General features: G+C 39.7%; 1 protein-coding gene and 1 non-coding gene across 4 annotated transcripts in view; both read left to right on the top strand.

Moving 5' to 3' along the window:
• The first annotated feature begins 848 nt into the window (after positions 1-848).
• Positions 849-19,451, top strand: part of Rb1cc1 (RB1 inducible coiled-coil 1) — a 66,920-nt gene continuing 48,317 nt past the window's right edge. For 2 of the 3 annotated variants that reach the window (XM_041656760.1, XM_041656758.1), the window contains exon 1: positions 849-1,160. The gene's annotated coding sequence lies outside the window, so the exon portion shown is untranslated. Of the gene's footprint in view, positions 1,161-6,081; positions 6,309-19,451 lie in introns of all 3 variants that reach the window. The other variant, XM_041656759.1, reaches the window with a different exon arrangement.
• Positions 16,926-17,052, top strand: LOC121452067. The gene has a single exon (XR_005974802.1). It is a non-coding gene; the product is annotated as a small nucleolar RNA SNORA8 (small nucleolar RNA).

The following is a 19,451-nucleotide window of genomic DNA, read 5'->3' as shown; positions in this document are numbered from 1 at the left end:
CCAGTCTTTACTACAATAAATGAAGGACTGCAGATCTGGCTCTCAGTTTTTTTTTGTTTGTTTGTTTGTTTTTTTACTTTGAGATAGCAGTCCTGAACTTTTACTTCAACCAGAAATTCCTGGAGACAACAATTTAATAAGTGTGTCACAAAATTAGTCTGCGTGTAACATTGGCTCATCAGATTTTAAATTTGTAGCTTCAAGTCCTTGCCTGAGCTCGATTACCTTTCCAAATTTAATATTCTCCCAAACGGACGTCCTCGTCCCTAGTCTTGACGTTGTTGACTCCTTCGAGACCTCGGTATCGCACGGTCGTGCCGCTTACAGTCCAGTGCACTCGGCTTCGGTTCTCCTCTGCTGGACGTGCTCTCGGTTTACCTGGTGCGCCTGATTCTGTGCCGCCCTACCCTTACGAAGATGCCAGGCATACTTTCCGAGTTGCCTGCCGCCCAGGCGGTCAGGGTATGAGTGCCCCAGGTGACAGTCGGCTGACCCAGTCACCGACCTCAGTGCTGCCCCGGCACTCAGGGCGGCCAAGAGGCCCCGGAGCTGGACAGCGCTCAATCTTCCGCCTCCGGTTCCTCGCCTGGGGCTGCTCCAGCTTTGGCGGGGTCGCTCTGCCGCGGCCAGAAGGTCAAGCTCACCTTGGGGGATCGCAGAACCTTCCCGTGACTGGGCAGGACAGACGAGCCGCCAGCCGGGCAGCGACGCCGGCGAACCCAACCGCGCCCTTCCCGGCTGCTCAGTGACTTCCGGATCTGCGCAGACGCCCGGCGACGCCGTCCGGAGCGCCCCTCCCCCGGCTGGCTGTTTCCCGGCGTGCTCTGCGGCGGAAGGGCCGAGTTGACAATAACAAACCCCGCGGCGGCCGCGACCCGGTGTCACCGAGCTCGGGCTGCCTTGGGTCCCAGTGCCTCGGCGGGCTGACTCCGGTCCCCGCGCGGTGTCAAGAGGTCTGAGCAGCGGCTGCGGCCGACCCCGCAACCGCCGAACCTCCGGGCCGCGCCGGGCTCTCGGCGGCCGGGCGCCGACGGTTGTGTCGGTTGGCGGCGCCGCTGGGGCGGTTGGTGGCCGCCGCCGAGGCCAGGGCGGCGGCAGAAGATGGTGCCGGGGGCCTCCGGCTGTGCTGCTGCCGCGGGCGGAGGAGGCGCTGCCGCCGGGTGAGTGCCGCCCCTGCCCCCATCTGGCGGAGGGCTCGGGGTCCCTGACGGGATTGTGGGAGCGGTCGTCGGCACGGGCTGTCAGGGTCGCCGCGCCGGTCCTAACCGGGGACGGTGGGATCCGCCGGCCGCTGACAGCACCGCGGGAGCGGCGGGGCGCCCCGTGCCCGCCGGAGGTCTGGAGCGCGCGGCCTCCGCCACCTGTGTTCGGCGCAGCGGTGTTTCGGGCTCTGGAAACCCGAGAAGGGTTGGACCGCGGCCGAACGGGAGTGCACTGAGGGGTGGAACCCCAGAGGTGAAGCCTTTGTCCCGACCCCGGAGTGCGAGCAGGGGTGTAAAGTTACTCCTCGGAATGACTCAGCCTCCGCTCGCCCCACTGATGAATTTGGGGTGAGGGTGTATGCGGGTTCCAAAACTTGGTAAAAAAAAATGACAGCTTCCGAACGTAGTGTCTGTAGTTTCTCTACAGGCTGGTGGATATGCGGTGGTGACTGTTTATGGTTTCGTAATTTTGCCCTTTCCGTCATGAGTCTTAAAATGTGATCATTCTGTGAACCGGTTTAGGCCTGGTGCCACGACATTTATGCACTCACTTATTGATAAAGTCCCTGTAAGACATTCAGTTGGGTGGGGATGTTGTCATGTCTTTTATAACCGTTAATATTTGCCCATTTTGGTAAGCATTTTCTGTAAAAGGACTTTAGCCTGATGAGACTTATTATTTATCTGGGGGCTTGCAAGGCTAGCAGTTTAGAGGCAGCCTAAACAGTCAAGCATGTGTGCTTAACCAAATATTGTTACTGTATTTCAATAGGTGATTTTTTTTATCATTGGATCTATAAATAGGCCGCTGTTATTGTGTGTGAGGATATCTTTTATTTAGTGTTAATACAAAATATGGCATGGATTGACATTTTCTAGCTAATTTTTTTTTCTCTTTCTTTTTTTTTTTTGGTTTTTTCGAGACAAGGTGTCTCTGTGGTTTTGGAGCCTGTCCTGGAACTAGCTCTGTAGACCAGGATGGTCTCGAACTCACAGAGATCCGCTTGCCTTGCCTCCCGAGTGCTGGGATTACAGGCGTGCGCCACCACCGCCCGTCTTTCTAGCTAATTTTTGCCACGTGTTTAGCGTTTACAGCTGTGCTTAAAACTTTATCTAGAATCTCGGGTTAGAATCTTGCTGCTAAATTTATCTCAGCATTCCGGGTAGCTGAGACAGGAGGATAGCTTTAGGCTATTTGGGTTACGTAGTGAGTTACAGTGCTTTTGGGAAAGGTAGTGAGACCAAGTCTTGAAAAAAGAAAAACAACAAAAATGGTAGTTATGTCACGAGGCACATAACGTATTATTTGCATTGATTAATCTATTGCTGTAACTAGTTAGTGGACTTGGGCCACATTTTAAAAATAACTTAGTTTGTTTTGAATTAAATTGTGAGGTAATTTGGATCTGATTCTCCTAGTGTTGCTGGCAGTCAGGGAAAACAATAAAGCAGTCAGCCCAGAGACAAGAGAGAGCTGTTTGGTTCTCTTTGACAAACATCAGGGTGTGGTGGGGGCACACCTTTAATCTTGTCATTTGGGAGGAAGAGGCAGGCAGATCTCTGAGTTCAAGGCCAGCTTGGTTTACACAGTGAATTCCAGGCTGGGCGGGGTTCCATACTTAGACCATCACTCAATTAAAAATCAAAAGCTAGTAAAGTTTTTTCAGTTTATCCCTAAACCTATCTACACTTTTTTTGAGACACAAGAGTTTCACAATGTAGCCTCAGCTGTCTTACAGCTTACTCTGTAGCGCACACTAGCTCTGACCTTCCAGCAGCAGTCCTGTGTCAGCCTTAGAAGGCTGACTAGAGTCCTGGGGTGGTAGACTCTAGCCACTGCAGCCTGCTGCGCTTTCAGGAGACGCAAGGGAGTACCTGACAGTATCTTTCCATATCCATCATAGTTCTTTCACTTTATTTATTTATTGATTGATTTATTTTCGAGACAGGGTTTCTCTGACTTTGGAGCCTGTCCTAGAACCAGCTCTTGTAGACCAGGCTGGCCTCGAACTCACAGAGATCTCCCTGCCTCTGCCTCCCGAGTGCTGGGATTAAAGGCGTGCACCACCACCCCTGGCTTCTTTCACTTTATACTTGCTACATTGAGACCATTGAACTAAGGAATAAAAGGAACGTGAGAATATCTTTAGAGGCAGGTTCTCAAGTAGCCCAGGCTGGCCATGTACTCACTGAGTACATGCAACTGAGGCTGGTCTTTAAATTCTACCTTCTAAGTGCTAGAGTTACAGGCGTATGCTATCATGTCCTGCTATGAAATAGAATTGGATGTTCATATAAAATAATTGGCTCTATTAGAAATTGACTCTTAAGTTTAAGGAATGTAGAATTAGCATGGGAGGAGAGAAGTGATATTTAAAAGTCCCCTTTTCTTTAAGAACACCCTAGACATCTCAGTTTTATAATGTTTTGTTTGTTTTGGTTTTTGTTTGGAGAAAGGGTCTCACTCTAATCCTTACTCGCCTTGGATTAAGTGTTTAGCTCAGATTGGCCTCCAGCTTTTGTTCCCTTTGCTTAAGCTGTCACATCTGACACATCTTGGAGTTTTGATAAGTTTTCAAAAAGGAAAATAAGAGCCCAGTGGAAGGTTGTGAAGTCTGTCTATGTGGGTTTGAAACTTTACATAAGCTCTCCTTATAAAGTGGAGCATATGGGCCCTTATGTGTAAAGGTGGAGAGTTGAGCGCTAGTGGGGCTAACTTTCAGGAACACTTGGACTTGAGTCTATCCCTTAAATTGGATCTATGCAGTACACGTGCATTCAGTAATGCGCCAGTGAAATATAGTAATGTGTTTGTACGTGTGTGTTTGTAGGACCATTGGACATTTTAAAGAAGGCAAAATGACAAATATCAATTGCTGGGAAAAGGTGTTTGAGAAGCAGACTGTGGAGTGGTGGTTTGTAATTATGAAAAGAGTGATCTATTTTCTTTTTTTCTTTTTTTTAAATGTAGATGATGTCTTTTTTTTTTAAAGATTTATTTATTTATTATGTATACAACATTCTGCCTCCATGTATGCCTACACACCAGAGGAGGGCGCCAGATCTCGTTACAGATGGTTGTGAGCCACCATGTGGTTGCTAGGAATTGAACTCAGGACCTCTAGAAAAGCGGACAGTGCTCTTAACCACTGAGCCGTCTCTCCAGCCCACAGTGATCTATTTTCATATTATTATTAATTTGAAACTGTCCACATCAGTTTTTCCTTCACTATCTATACACAAACATTGGTTAGTAACTTCCCAGAATATATAGCAATATAATAATTCAGTACTATACTGTTATTTCTGTGTATGGGCTTGGGTGACTTTGAGTGCAGATATCATTTGAGCAAGCTTTTTAAAAAAATTTCCTATGTTTATAGTCTTGGTTTAATAGAGTAAAGCTATTTCAGTATTATAAAGGTAATTTTGGTTTGTTTCATATTTAGTATACACTGTAAAGCAAAATATAGCAACTAGAAATTTTTCTCTAAAGTCATGGATTTCATAGAGCAATGAGTGATCTGTTAATGTCCTGCTGTGGAATGATTTCTGTATATGCAGTCCAGGAAGAGTACACACTGACGTGTCATGGTGGAAAGAAAGAACTGAATATCATTACTTGATCTATGATCTTCACATGCACTGTGGGAAATGCAGTCACAAAATAAATGAATGTAACCTTTAAAATTTGGGGGCTGGAAATTTATCAGCTTTAAAGGAACTCCAGGGCTGGAGAGATGGCTCAGTGGTTAAGAGCACCGGCTGCTCTTCCAGAGGTTCTGGGTTCAATTCCCAGCAACCACATGGTGGCTCACAACCATCTGTAATGAGATCTGGCACCCTCTGGCGGGTGGACATACATGGAGGTAGAATGTTGTATACATAATAAATAAATAAATCTTAAAAAATAAAATAAAGGAACTCCAGTCCCAGCACTCACACTACCTGTAGGGAAGTTTCAGTACCATCTTTTGTTCTACTTGAGTACATGCACGCGTGTTCACATACATAATTGTGTGTGTGTGCGTACACGTGTGTATGTGTGTAGAAGAAGGAGACAGTCTTAAGTATGTAGCCATGACTGGCCCAGAACTCCTCAGCTTTAGAAAACCATGTTATTTTGTATATACATATGCCTTCTGTATGCTGAAGGAATAAATCATTCGATATACTCCCGAATTCCATTCCTGGTTTAAAAGTATTTCTTTTCTGGTTTTTGTCACGAGCTTTTCATGTGTTACCTCCATTTGCTGTTTATCTGAGCATGCTTGTCTTGTGTCAGAAGGCACACATTGAGCACTATGAACCTTTACGAAAAAGGTTTTCTTTGGTAGAATGTTAGGAAGATGCCTGTTGTTTTCTTTAACTCTTGGCAGATAAGGAGTAGTATTATCGGGGGATGGTGCATCTGATCTGCAGAGGCTGACCCCCAGTTCTGGGTCTGGCTCACCTATCTGTTCTTGGTGGTGGATGTTATTTTCATTGAACACACCAGTGAACACTCGGTGTGGTAGAATTGGTAATAACTGCAGATTGCAGAATTAGAAACGAGACAAAATGATTTCGAAATTTCTTTTCTTCATGAGGCCTTCAGTTTGCTTTCTTTGGTAACATCCAGATCTCGTGCTCTGTTAAACTTGAAAGCAACTTTATTTTTATTCCTATTAAATCATACATACCCTATACCCTAGTATTGGAATTTAATGAGTGTGTTTAGTTTTGAAGATCAAATTTTCTCATATGGGGTTTCTCACTTTCTTTCTCCATATAGGAAAGCTAGTTCTGATGTTTTAGTATCTTAGAAAGTTAGTGGTAAGGATAGACTGGACCTTGTCATCACAGTGATAATTTTTCTTTTTGTTTTTTGTTTTCAAAGATTTGTTTATTAATTATGTATGGAGTGTTCTGCCTGCATGTATCTGTGCAGGCCAGAAGAAGGCACCAGCTCTTATTACAATGGCTGTGAGCCGTCATGTGGTTGCTGGAAAGTGAACTCAGAACCTCTGGAAGAACAGTCGGTATTCTTAACCTCCGAGCCATCTCTCCAGCCTCAACACAGTGATGATGTTTCATGAGGAAAATTAGAATCATTCCAGTTGAAAGGTAGGCTAGACATTTAATAAATTAATTTTGAGATAAGTTCACACTATGTAGCTCTGGGTTGTTATGGAGACCAGGCTGGCCTCCAACTTGGAGATTTGACTACTTGTCTGTCTTCAGTGCTGGGATTACAACAGTAGGCCTGACAGGCAAGTCAAGATAAATTTTTTTAGTTGATTTCTGATTACTTTATATAGAGACAAGTCAAGCATTATCCATATATTCTGTATAAATATAATAAGCTCATTTTTATTTTTTAATTTTTATTATTTTAGAGGGTACCCTGGAACTGGAGTAAAAGAGTTAGGAGTTACCATATAGATGCTGGGAATTGAACCTGGGCCCTCTGAAAGAACAAGTGTTCTTAACTGCTGAGCCATATGTCCAGCTCTTCCCTTCATCTTGTACAGCCAAGTACAGAGTCAAAGGATCTAAGGAGAAGCAAATTGTCCTTTTTTTTTTCTCCCACTTTAGTCCATCCATATCGCTTATGTAGCTAGTTAGAGTTCTGTATCTTGAGGAGAAAATAATTCTGAGTGTCACTTGGAGCTGGGGACAGTGATGATAGGACCATACTTTGACTTTAAAATTCAGATAAGCAGAGATTGGTGGAGGAAGGATTTTTACCTGGCCTAAAAATGTTTAAAGTGTTGGTATAGTTTTTTTTTCTTTATGTATGGGATCCTTTGATGACACTTCTGGAAAAAGGAAATAGGGTTAATTTTGAAACTATTAATATTGAAGCTTAATATCCATCACTTAGTGATTTTTATTGTACTCTTGGGTACCGTGAAGGATTCTGATGTGCATTATTAACTCTCCTGTATCAATGCTCTAAAATGTATATATGAACAAACTCAGATGTTGACGTTATTCAGTCCAGTTTGTATAGATCATAAACTCAGATGTTGACGTTATTGAGTCCCCGTAGAGTAGGTAAAATCTGGATGGAGATAAGTCTTTTTTTCAAGCATTATCTTCCTGGGTTAATTATGTGTCAGCATTGTCAAGTTCACATGCAGTGGGGTTGCCAGCTAAATAAAGGAAGTAAGTGGTATCAGGTGGGTGCTTCGTTAGATGTTATAGCATACAAAAGATAGCTTCAGATAAGATAGGAGAAGAGACTCAGAATCAGATTTGATGCATCTGGTAGAAATATCGGAGGGGAATTGGAGAGAACTAGAAAGTTAAAAAAAATTGTAGACTCTAAAGGTTATGCCAGGGAAGATTAGGTGTTAGATTCTAAAAGAAAATCAGTGAAAGATTTAAAGGAAAACCATCAAATTAAAATTTGAAGTAGTTAGCCATGTTATGGATATGTACCTCAGCAGTTTATGTGGTTTTGGTTTGTTGTTGTTTGTTGGTTGGTTTGTTTTAGGCGGGGTCTTATGTAGCCCAGCTTTGCCTTAAATTTACTATGTATATAAGGATACCCATGAGGTTATAATCATCTTGCATTTACCATTCCAGATGTTAGGATTACTGGGATACTCATTACCATAATTGTGTTGGAGAGTGAGCCCTAGGCTTCCTCTGCACTCATACAGGGCAGTCTCTTTACACCACCAACCCCCTGTGAGCCCCATGCTTACTCCTGTGCCTTATCTTTTGAGTCCCAGTGACCATCCCTACCAGTGGTAGAGCTATCCCTTAGCAGATACTGTGTTCAATCCCCACAACCAGGAAAGAAAAAAGGAAAAGGAAATTTTGACATGTTTAACAGTAGGATTTGTAGTTGGAAATATTTTGCACCAGTCAGTACTCTCTCTGAGTTGAGGATGTCTGAATTTGTTATTAACGTTAACTGAGGTTGTTTTCATACACATGTGGAAGAGTTTGCACAATTCTGTCACATATATGAAGATTGTTCTTTAGCTGTTCAGAACCATCTTGGGAAATAGATGTTTTCTCTCTATTTTTTTAATTAAAGAAAATTGATAGATGAAGCCAGTCAAGATCACAGAGTAGTACAGGGCTTAATACAGGTTTTCTGTTGTTATTCTTCTGTCTCCCTATAAGTAATAATTAGAGGAATAAATATGAGTGGCATTTAGGGGAGCCAACGTAGACCATGGTCTACATAGTGAGTTCTAAGACAGCTACGGCTATGTAGGGACCTTGTCTCAAAAAGAAAGAAAAAAAAACTCTAGGAGTCATGGCGTGCACTTAATAGCAGAAAACCATTAGAAGGTGAAGTCAGGAGGACCAAAATTGATACTGAGGCTACGCCTGAGGAGACTCAATCTAAAAACAAACTTTTGTTTTGTTTTGTTTTTGTTTTCCAAGACAGCATTTCTCCCTGTAGTCTTAGTGGAATTTGCTCTGTGAACCTGGCTGGCCTTGAACTCCTCCTTCCTCCCTCTCAAATACCTGGATCAGAGGTGTGGGCAGTACCACCTGGCTCAGAGAAACAACTCTTAGTTTGTATATTTTTAGTACACATTGCCGGTTAAGTCTCCTTAAGAGTTCCACCAGCTTATATTCCTCCAGAAATGTGCCCGTAGAGCCAGGTTTGTGTGGCCTACATCAGATACCGGTCAACCTGCTACCTAGGAAGTTTTAGGCTACTTGGGCTACATGTAACTCTTTTTTTGTCTCAGGACAAAAAGGGAAGAGAAGGGAAGGAGAAAGAAAAAAGTAGGAAGGTAAAAGAAAGAGAAAGAGAGCCGTTATGTGAACTGCTTATTACCTTTTCAACATAAAATAAGTCATTTCCATCTTTAGTAGCATTGTGATTGCTAAAAACGGTCTTGTAGCCATCTTAGTTATCATTTCTTAGTTTAGTATGTACAGCCAGAGTTTATTTAACTTACTATGTTTGTTTTGACATATGGTTTGGCTATACGGTTCAGGTTATCCCTATATTCCAGGGTATTTAGGTCATACAGGTGCTACATCATGATGTAGATGGATTTTTCTTTGGGCCACCAGCTCAAATAATGACACAGACTTATTATGAAAATTATGAAAGCTCCGCTTTAACTTAAGCTTGTCCCACTAGTTCTTAAACTAGTAAGTTTGAGTATGACTGACTTGTTTTGATATTTCTCTCCAGTGTTGTCCCAATGAAACGTACTGTTTTGTCTTATTGGACAGAAACTAATAACAATACTTAGACACGTAGTCAAAAAATAATAGGAGCTGGGAGTCTGGGGTGATGAAGAGATGGCTCATTAGTAAGAACACTTGGTACATATCCAGAGGACCCAGGTTTGATCCCTAGTACCCACATGAGCCTCAGCCATCTCTGATTCCAATTACAGGGGATCCAACACAGCTGCCTTCTACATGCATCAGGCTTGAGTGTGATGCACTCACATGCGTGCAAGCAAAACACTTATACACATAAAATAAAAATAAGTCTTAAAATATTGTGAGTAGGTATGATGATACATACTTGAACTCCCAGAACTCAAGCCAAGGCAGGAGTACTGAGAGTACCGATAGTTGGGAGCCTCAGAAAGTGTAGGCATGTAATTGCAGTTACTGTACATATACAAACTTTCTAGTTATGATTCCCTCAGCAATTCACTCTAACAAGTATTTACAGACATTTAGACACTGTAGTAGATTAAAATGGATAGCCTGTGTGTCAGGTAAACACTACAGCCTTTAGATAAGGACTTCCTACTGCAGATTTAGGTATAAAGATTTGGATATCCATGGAATCAGTTCCCCAAGAATAAAGAAAAAAACATGACTGTATTCGTAATGTTGTGTATAAAGCCACAGTCAACTTTTTTTAAGCTTTCTGTTTTACCGGATGACTTGTTTAAAATAGACATTACTTTCTGTTTGTGTGTTGTTTCTCATCTAAACACGGATACAAACACTGTACAATGAGTGAAAATTTAAAAATTGGATGAGTTGAAAACTCTCCCTCCCATACAGTAAAAGGGGGGCATGGAGATTGTTATTGAAGTACATTTTTCACAGAAGTGATCTTGTCTCACATTTTCAACAAAATTCTAAAGTTGGAAAAAATATTAACCATAGGTACAATCAATTTTTATGCTAATACTGAAAATTAAATGCAACAAGCAAATTGAGATCATATAAGAAAATCCTGAAGTTTAAAAGAGTTTACATACCGGCAAATGTACATAATGAACAATCCCAAAGTTATAAGTTGATAGGAGCACTAGTTCTTCTTTTGTTTGTTTGTTTATTGTGTGTAGGGGTATTATATGGAGGTCAGAGGACAGTTAGATCTTCCTCTCCTACCATGGGGTCAAATGCTGAGCTCCTGTCTGTGTGGTTGCAGGTGCTTTACCTTCTGAGCCATCTTACTAGCCTAGAATTGTTTAAGCAGTTAGCTGTGTAAGCTTAAGTTTTAGTAATATGCTCAATTAGGGTAAACTTAGTTTTTAATTTGAACTTGATTTTATATATGCAGGTTCTTTTTTTTTTTAATAGAAGAGTGTCTTGTGGGCTGATAGTCTGAGAGGGTGACTCTGATCATCATGACAATTGGCAGGCAAGCATGACACTAGAGCTTACATTCTGGTCCACAAGCAGGAGACAGACAATTGCCATTTCTAAATTTTGTTTTTTAGTTATGCCTTCATTGTATGCATTTTTGACTGTTCTTTTTACTGTAGCATTTGCATACCTCCCTTCTTGATACTTGGTCATTTTATAAGATGAGATTTTAAAAGATACTTAATATCAAACTTTGGCACTACAAACAAAAAAGGTTAAATTTGTTGAATGACTATGTAAGGATTGGGCTTTATGAATGAATAGTCTGACGATGTAGCAGTTTTTAAAACATTGGTGGAGTGAACTCATGTATCTCTTGACTTTTGCAAAAAAAAAAAAAACAGATTTGGGAAAACTAGGTAGCTACTAAGCCAGGAGTGTAATTATATATGTTCTGGGTTACTTAGTTCTTTTGTTTTTGCTCTTGTTTTTAATGTATAAGGGTATTTTGCATGCTTTGTATGTCTGTGCACTAGCCACTTGAGTGTCTGTCTGCTCCCCTAGGAGGCCAGAAGAGGGCATTGGGACTGGGGTTACAGATGGTTATGAGCCTCTTGGATGCTGGAAATCAAACACAGGTCTTTAACAGAAGCAGCTAGTTTTCTAACCTGCTGAGCCATCTCTCCATTGATACTTTAAAAAAAATATCTTTTTATTTTATTTTGAAATTAGTATCTGTAATTCTAACTGGCCTGGAACAAACGTTTAACTATCTTCCTGTACCTGCTTCTTGGGTACTGAGATTACAGACATATGCCACCGTGTCCACTTTAAACAGACAATTCAACTTTGGATCATCTTAATTTGACATAGTATCGTATGAATTCTCTTTGAGCCATTTGAGTTTTTTATTACATAGTTGAGATATTTAGTCCTCACATCATTTATGCCTCAAATCATTGACATCATGTATGTTCAGTATTACTGTAGTATTTATAGAACAGTATTTCCCAAATATGTTGGCTATCATCTTTTAGCCTACCATTTAGAAGGGTAGAGGCATGGAAGATTGTGAGTTTGAGGCTAGCCTGTGCTACAAGGTAAGACCTGGTTTCAAACATTCAAAAAAAGTTTGACAAACAATTTTCTACTTTCATTTGTTATACAACTTGTGCCATGGAAAGAAAGTATTTGGCAGCAGAAACAAAACAAAAAACAACAAAACAAGGTATAGCAGGGTTACAGATATGACTGTTAGAACCTGAAGTTTGGCCTGTAAGTGGCTAAAAAACAGAATATTGACCGCAAAGACTACCAGAATGTTGGTGAGTTCTTGGCTATAAAACAGAAGCATAGAATGACATGAGTAAAGGCATGTAGACTCAGGGATTATTCCTCTCTCATCAATTTAAATGCCATGTTGGGAGCCATCGTGGTACTGGTGGAATGTCCGTCACATGTATGTGCTTTCATGTCTGAGTAGATTTGATGAAGCTGGTTTTGGTTTTGAGAAGTATAGCGTTTAAACAGGACCCAAGCATGTTCTGTTGGTGCTTTCCTGCTATTATGTTGTCAGGTTCAGGTATATGTTAGTAAGTAAAGACGAGACAAGAATGGAATGGAAGACAGGAGATAGAGACTTAATGACTTTTAGTTATGTGCTCAGGGAAGAAGTACTTAATCACATGATAGGCAACCAAGTAGATTTTTAAAAGTTTACATGTCTTGTAATACATTGGCTAATAAAGAAGTTTCCAAAAATTAGCTATCTGGATGTATTCTGTCATTTTTTTGTAGTGCTAGACGTTGAATCTTGTGACTTGTGCCTGTTAAGCAAGGACTCTTAACAGTGAGGCACACTCCTAGCCTCTCAGTTATTTTTTTTTTAACTCTACTTTGTCTATTGTAAGACTTCTAGTAAGAGTGGAGTCAGCAGGTGCTTTGTGGTGAGATTTTATGTTACAACAGTCAATTTTTATCTCTAGATAACATTTTTGGAACAGTTACTATGAAGTTGGTATTGTACAAAATATCTTTTACTAAAACGTTTTTCTATAATATCTATGTGAAGTAGACATTATTAGCATCCCCATCTATATATTGAGAGTTAGAAATTTATTTTTTTAAAAAAATAGAAATTTAACAGATGTGTGTTGTAGGTGTAAATTTCTGTTCCGCAAGCCACTCCCAAATATCTGACACAGAGTTAATATGAATTATAAATGCTTGGCCAATAGCTCAGGCTTGTTACTAGCTAATGCTTGCATTTTAAATTAATCCATATTATCTATGTTTTGCCACGTGGGTTGGTACCTTTTCTCAGTACACCATGCCCATCTCGCTTTTCTCTTGTCTGTTCATGACTCCTGACTCCATCTTTTTCTCATCATTTTCTTTTTTTTGTTTTTGTTTGTTTTTGGAGACAGGGTTTCTCTGTAGCTTTGGAGCCTGTCCTGGAACTCCCTTTGTAGACCAGGCTGGCCTCAAACTCACAGAGATCCGCCTGCCTCTGCCTCCCGAGTGCTGGGATTACAGGCGTGTCCCACCACCACCCAGCTTCCCATCATTTTCAGCTTGTCTTTCCTTCCTAGCTTTATCCTGTTCATCTATTGGCCAGTCAACTTCTTTATTAAATCAATCACAGCAGCATATATTCACACAGTGTAGTATAAGAATATTCCACTTTTCCCCCTTTTTCAAATCTTCACAGTGTAAAAAAGGGTTATTCCATAGCAGTGTATTGATAAGTTTCTTTCTTCCTCCCCATACCCTCATAATAAAGCTATTTATGTTTACTTCAGGGACGAGCTGGAGAAGAACCATTTCAGTGATTTTTATAACTTTGAGTTAGAATACAAAATTGAGCTTTGTAAAGTTTTACTAAGACAACATTAAACACAATAAGTAAATTTTTTTAATAAGTAAATTTTTTATGGTGATGTTAAGGATTGAAACTTGCCCAAGGGCCTTGTGCATGCTAAGCAAGTATTCCACTAATAAGCTTCATTTCCTGCTTACTAAATGTACGTGAATTAAGATTCAAACTTTTATCTTGCTTGCACAGAATTTTGTATTTGCCGTACTGTGTCTAGTCTAAACTGTGGAGTAGGGAAAATGAAATAAAACCTTTCCATTTCCAGACACAACTGTGGTGCTCTAAAGCTGTGTCATGGCCACCTAAAAAATTAGCATCCAGGCTTCAGGTTGAGATAGAGACAATTTGTCTCTTTAGTGCTGGAGTGTAAACTCAAGACCTTGAACATGTTGATAAACTATCTACCACTATACTACATACTCAGCCCAGAGATATTTTTAAAAGAGTCAGTAGTATAAAGCGCCAAGGCAGAGAGAGGGGTTTGTAGAAATGGCAGCTTTAGGAGGAGATTCTATGATTTAAGAGAAGGTCTGTGGCAGAAGCTGAGTAATCTTGATTACTTATACAGCCGTCCCCTCAGTATTACTGCTGTAGAACTGACTTCCCACATTTCTTTTTAAATCAAAGATGGTAAGCCCCTTCAGTCAGATAGTCTTGAGTTTTGTCTATCTACTTCCCTTTGGCTGACTTAAGAATACATGTACTTTGCCTTGTTGACATTTGAGTACGTAGATACCAACCAGTCAAAATAATTTTTTATTTTCTTTCTGTTTTTTTTTTTAAACTAGAAGACTGGGTATTACAGGAGATTAAGAGAATCTTGAATAACGCTTATATTGGTTGGTTAGGTGTTGATGCACAGTGGAAGTTTGATTTGTACGTTTCTGTACATATGTACTTGCATAGGAAACTGGTATTTTTATTTCAACGACTACCATTTTACATGTTTTTAATAAGGTGTATTGTTTATATGCTGCCTTGGATACAAGGTGGTGACAGCACTTTTGTATTAGGCATTACTAGATATTATTTGTATTTCTGCTTATGTTCATGGATTGGCTACAAATGGTTTGCTAAGAGCTGATACATGATTTAAGAACATGTTGATTCTCCTTGAAATCTTACAGGAAAGAAAACTTGTAAGATCCATCTTACAGAATTAAAAGATGTTTGTTTTGAAATGGGGTTTTCCTGTGTAGTCCTACCTAGCTTGAAATTGCTGTCTTTCTATGTAGACCTCAAAGCTGTCCTCAAACTCATCTACCTGCCTGTGCTATGATTAAAGATAGTATCACCACACCTGGCTTTTAGTGTGCTCTAGACGTTATCATGAGTAAAGATGGCCAGTAAATGTTGGCAGAGATTTCTGTCCCACCAGGTCCCACAGCCATTTAGTCCCAAATAAATCACACAGAGGTCTACATTAATTATAAACTGATTGGCTTAGTATGTCAGGCTTCTTATTAGCTCTTATAACTTATATTAGCCCATAATTCTTGATACCTTTTTTTGGTGAGGCAGTCACATCTTGCTTTCTTGCTTGTCTGTGGCTGGGTCTCGACTACAGACTGAAACTTACCTCTTCCCAGAATTCTTGTTGCTCCGCCTCTACTTCCTACCTAATCACCCCACCTACACCTCCTACCTGGCTACTGGCCAATCAGCGTTTTATTAAAAATAATACAAGTGACACAATAAAAGACCATTGTCCCACAGTAAGTTAAGTGTGGGAAAGAATTGTTTGTATTATGAATAGCAGGTTTTTATGTAGTACATATTTAATATATGTACCTAAAGTACCGACACTGTGCCAGCTCATGTAGACCCAGTTCTTTCCAGTAGGCTTTTAGGAGATGGGTTTACTTTTGAGAAATCATTCCTTTAGCTCTATTTAAAAAAAGCGAGTAAATAGGCAAGCCAATTTATTGATGAAAACTTCTACCTATAAGTAGTTTTTGCATGCTTGTTGCTGCTGTCTGTTGTGCAGTCTTTGCTGGGGGGGGTGAGTAGACAGAGGGTGAGAACATTTGGAGACTAAGACAGACTCAGAGAGATTCCCTTGCAGAAGCTCTTCATTGTAAAAAAATGTTTATGGGCTTAGGGAAATTAAACTGCTGCAGGAACGTTTCTGGTTGGTCCTTTTGAAACTGGCGATCACTACTAGTGTATTGTGTTTGGCTAGGAGCGCGAGTCTTTAGTTACCTTGCTTTTGGGCCAATTTTGCTTACTCATTGTGAGCTTGTATGCACTTGCTTGTGCTTGCACTATTACCCTACCTCACCGTTATAATTTTTTGTCCTGTATGTAGGAACCTGGAAGTGTTTGTAAACTTTGCTTTTATGTTGCAAATACTGTATTTTTCAGAAACTAGAAACAAAAACCTGGCTGTAAACGACTGTGCCTAGTATACCCACACTGTGTCTCAGTAGCTTCCATCAGTTCCCACTTTGTTTCCGCTAGATTTCTGCCTTCCCTTTTTCTTCATATTTGGCACTACAAGAGTATATTATCTGAATTTGAGAAGAGGGCTGGAAGTCAAAATACTTTCCTCATTGTCCAGCCTGGAATGACAGAAGAGGGATATGTTAACCTTAGCCTAAGTCAGTTGTTTTTGTGTCTTTCTGGGACAAATTATAACCAGGGAGGTAACAGGCATAGTGGCACTTTTCCGTAATTTTAACATTTCTCAGGCTGAGACAGGGAGTGATCACAAGTTCAAGGTCAGACCCTGTCTCAAAATAAACAACAAAAAATGTAAACATAACAAACAAGAAAAATATGTTCCAATAGAAGCTGTTGCTAATCCAATACTTAGAGATACTTGTCATTTTTGCATTGTTTTCCCTCTAAACATACCCTCAAAATTTTCACTGCCCATCTGTGATTACGTTATTTATTGGGAGATGGCAAGAGACCAAGATTGTGTCTAAGGTAGGTCTGGAACTTAGAATAGTCCTCCTGGTTCAGTCTACCCAGTGCTGAGATTATATCATGAGTCATCACACCTATCTGTACTTGTGTTATGTGTATTGTTCTGTTACAGCATTATTAGCCTTACTAAACACTATCCCATGTTTTCTTACAGTATCTGCACTAGGAAATGAATAACCACAGGTTTATTAATTATAATAGTAAAGTATCTTTTATATACTTTAAACAAATTGTTTCATTTTGCAGAGAGGGATTGAGAGCAGAGTGTGTATGCCTAGATGTTTTGGACTCACTAAGTAGACCAGATTGACCTTGAATTTTAAGAGAATTTGCTTAGATTTAAAGGCAGGTACCCCCTTGCCTGTCCACGGTTTTTTTAACATGGTCTTTATTGTACTGCGTGGGTATCTGTGCTCATGGTGCAATAGAAATTCAATATCTGGCTTTGTAGGCTTCTTGGCTTTGTATATTTTTCTTAGTTTTGTGTTTGCTAAGCCTGATAATTCTATTGATGCAGTTTTAAAGGAAAAAGGGTGGGTTTTCTAGTATTATTACTGAATTAAGTAAGATCTGAATTTATAAAATCTTTCTTTCCTTCACAGATACCATTTCCTTTCTAGAAAGGTTATAATTATTCATATTAAATTCATATCTTCATTATGAATGTTGAAAATTACTAAAAATGGTTTGCTTTTTATATTTTTTGTGGAAATTTTAAAATATACAAAGTTAGAATATTTAGTGAGCCTTCTGTATCCTTCTCCCTTGTTTGTATACTATTCAATATTAAATTTATCTACCTTTCATGAACGAAATTCATTTCTGCTAACCTTGTTTGCTTTTTTTAATCAATTGTTTTCATTAAACTAATAGTTTAAATCAAATATCATCATACACTTTAGTTTTTTGGAGCTTATTTTGTCCTAACTACAATGCCAGCCATTATCAACCAAACAAAAGTGGGTTTATAAATACTATTAATTATATGTGTGTCAGGTAGGCATGCTGGTAACTGTGGAGGTCAGAGGCAGATGATTCCTTGAGTTAGGGGCCACTACCCAATGTGGTGCTGGGAACTGAGCTCAGGTCTCCTGGAAGAGCATCAGTAGGAGAACTCTGAGCAACCCCTCTCTAGTCTCCACTCTAACAAAATTTTAAATATTTTTTGGATAATGGAGGTTTGTGCTGGAAATCAAACTATGCATGCACACCGGGCATGCATTTCATAGTTTCAAACTCCCAGCTTGAAAATTTTTAATTTAATTTCTAGCTCAGGATTAAATTTCTGTATTTATCTAAAATTTGGCTTTTATTATTAGTTGCTTTGGTTATTCATCCCCCCCTCCCAGCAGGTCTATACATGCATTATTTTTTAACTTATTTTAACTTATTATAAGCTTCCCTTTTTGAGGAAATAACTTATTGAAGAAAGTAAGTTGATGTCCTAGGGAATGGTTATCATTCTATGTTCAGTTGATTGTTTTCTTACAAGCCTATTTTCTATTTTGCATTTACTGTATTGCTCATAGGTGTGGAATCTTTATTTTGTGGAGTGAGCAAGAAACTGTCTATAACTTTATCCAGTTAAATCATGTGAAATGTTTATATTAGCATGTTATGCTTAGAGTGAGTGCCAAGTGATCTCTGTGTTCATATCTCTCAGCCTTGTTTACCCATCAGAAGTATCTGTACACGTTTTCCTGATTGTTCTAATTAATTTACATGTTATTGCATTTACAGTACGTGTAGAAGTCAAAGGACAACTTTGGCATTGGTTCTGGCCTACTTTTACATTGTTCCAAGGATTGAACCATGTTGTAAGATCTGTTGATGTGTAGATCTGTTATTTTGGTGTGAAATGACTATCCCTGTGTTTCATCTGCACTATTGTCGGTGTTTTTCGATGTGTTTTGTGGTTATCAGTTGGTTATCTTGAAGTACATTTTCTGTAAGAAAGGTAAATGCTTAATTTTTCTCTCTAGTTTTTATGAGTTCTGAAATTAGTTCACCAAGTTGTTTATTTTGATTTTTAAATTACATGTATTTATTTTGTATGTATGGTCATAGTACACACATCCTAATGTCTGTGCGAGTCAGAGGACAACTTGATCACTGAAATCTGTTTTCTCTCCTACACGTGGATACTGGGATTGATCTTAGGTTGTCATGTTTGGTGTAACTGCGTTTACTTGCTTAGCTACCTCACTTGTCCCAGAGTTTTTGTTTGTTTGTTTGCTTACTTGCTTGCTTGTTTTCTAAGGTATTGTTAGAAACAGATGAGTTTTTATGGATTTGAGGCTATTCAGTTTTTGTAATTTTTTTTTAATGATTAAACTGTGCCAATGAAAGCCATTATAATGTTGGCTTTGCCATTTTGGCATGGCTGTACTAGTTTTACTTGCCCCATGGTGCACTAAGATGTTCTAAGCATATATGATTGGTACATTTTCTGCTCTGCTTTAGACAAATTCAACCCCTTTTAATAGCCCATTTAGAAACCACCATGTGAATGTTCAGTGAGTTTACCCAGAAAATTTTCTAGTTAGAAAAGTCTGTGAAAGACTGTCTTTCCTGTGGAGACGAACTGAAAACATGGTGATTCACATCAACAGACAAATCCCCAGTCCTGATGAACACCACCCCACTTCTATGGAATAGCTCACAAACTAAGAGAACACTATATGTAATTGCAACTTTCACTGTAGCAAAAGATGCAAGTTAAAATAAATAAGGCTGTTGTTTACAGAGCTATGGCCCAGAAACTTCAGAAGTCTGCCTGCTCACTTTTTTGCATTACTCAGAAAACTTTCCCCTTTCTTCTTTCTGTATGTTTAAGCATGCATTTCCTATCATTTTGACACTATTTATTCTAAAACTTGCTACCCTGTTCTATGATTGCTGATCTGCCACGTGACTGA

The sequence above is a fragment of the Microtus oregoni genome, unplaced genomic scaffold, assembly GCF_018167655.1.
Source record: "Microtus oregoni isolate MIOR12 unplaced genomic scaffold, Mior012 000008F_ref0000371, whole genome shotgun sequence".
Taxonomy (NCBI): Eukaryota; Metazoa; Chordata; class Mammalia; order Rodentia; family Cricetidae; genus Microtus; species Microtus oregoni.
This window is presented reverse-complemented; position numbering and strand designations above follow the sequence as displayed.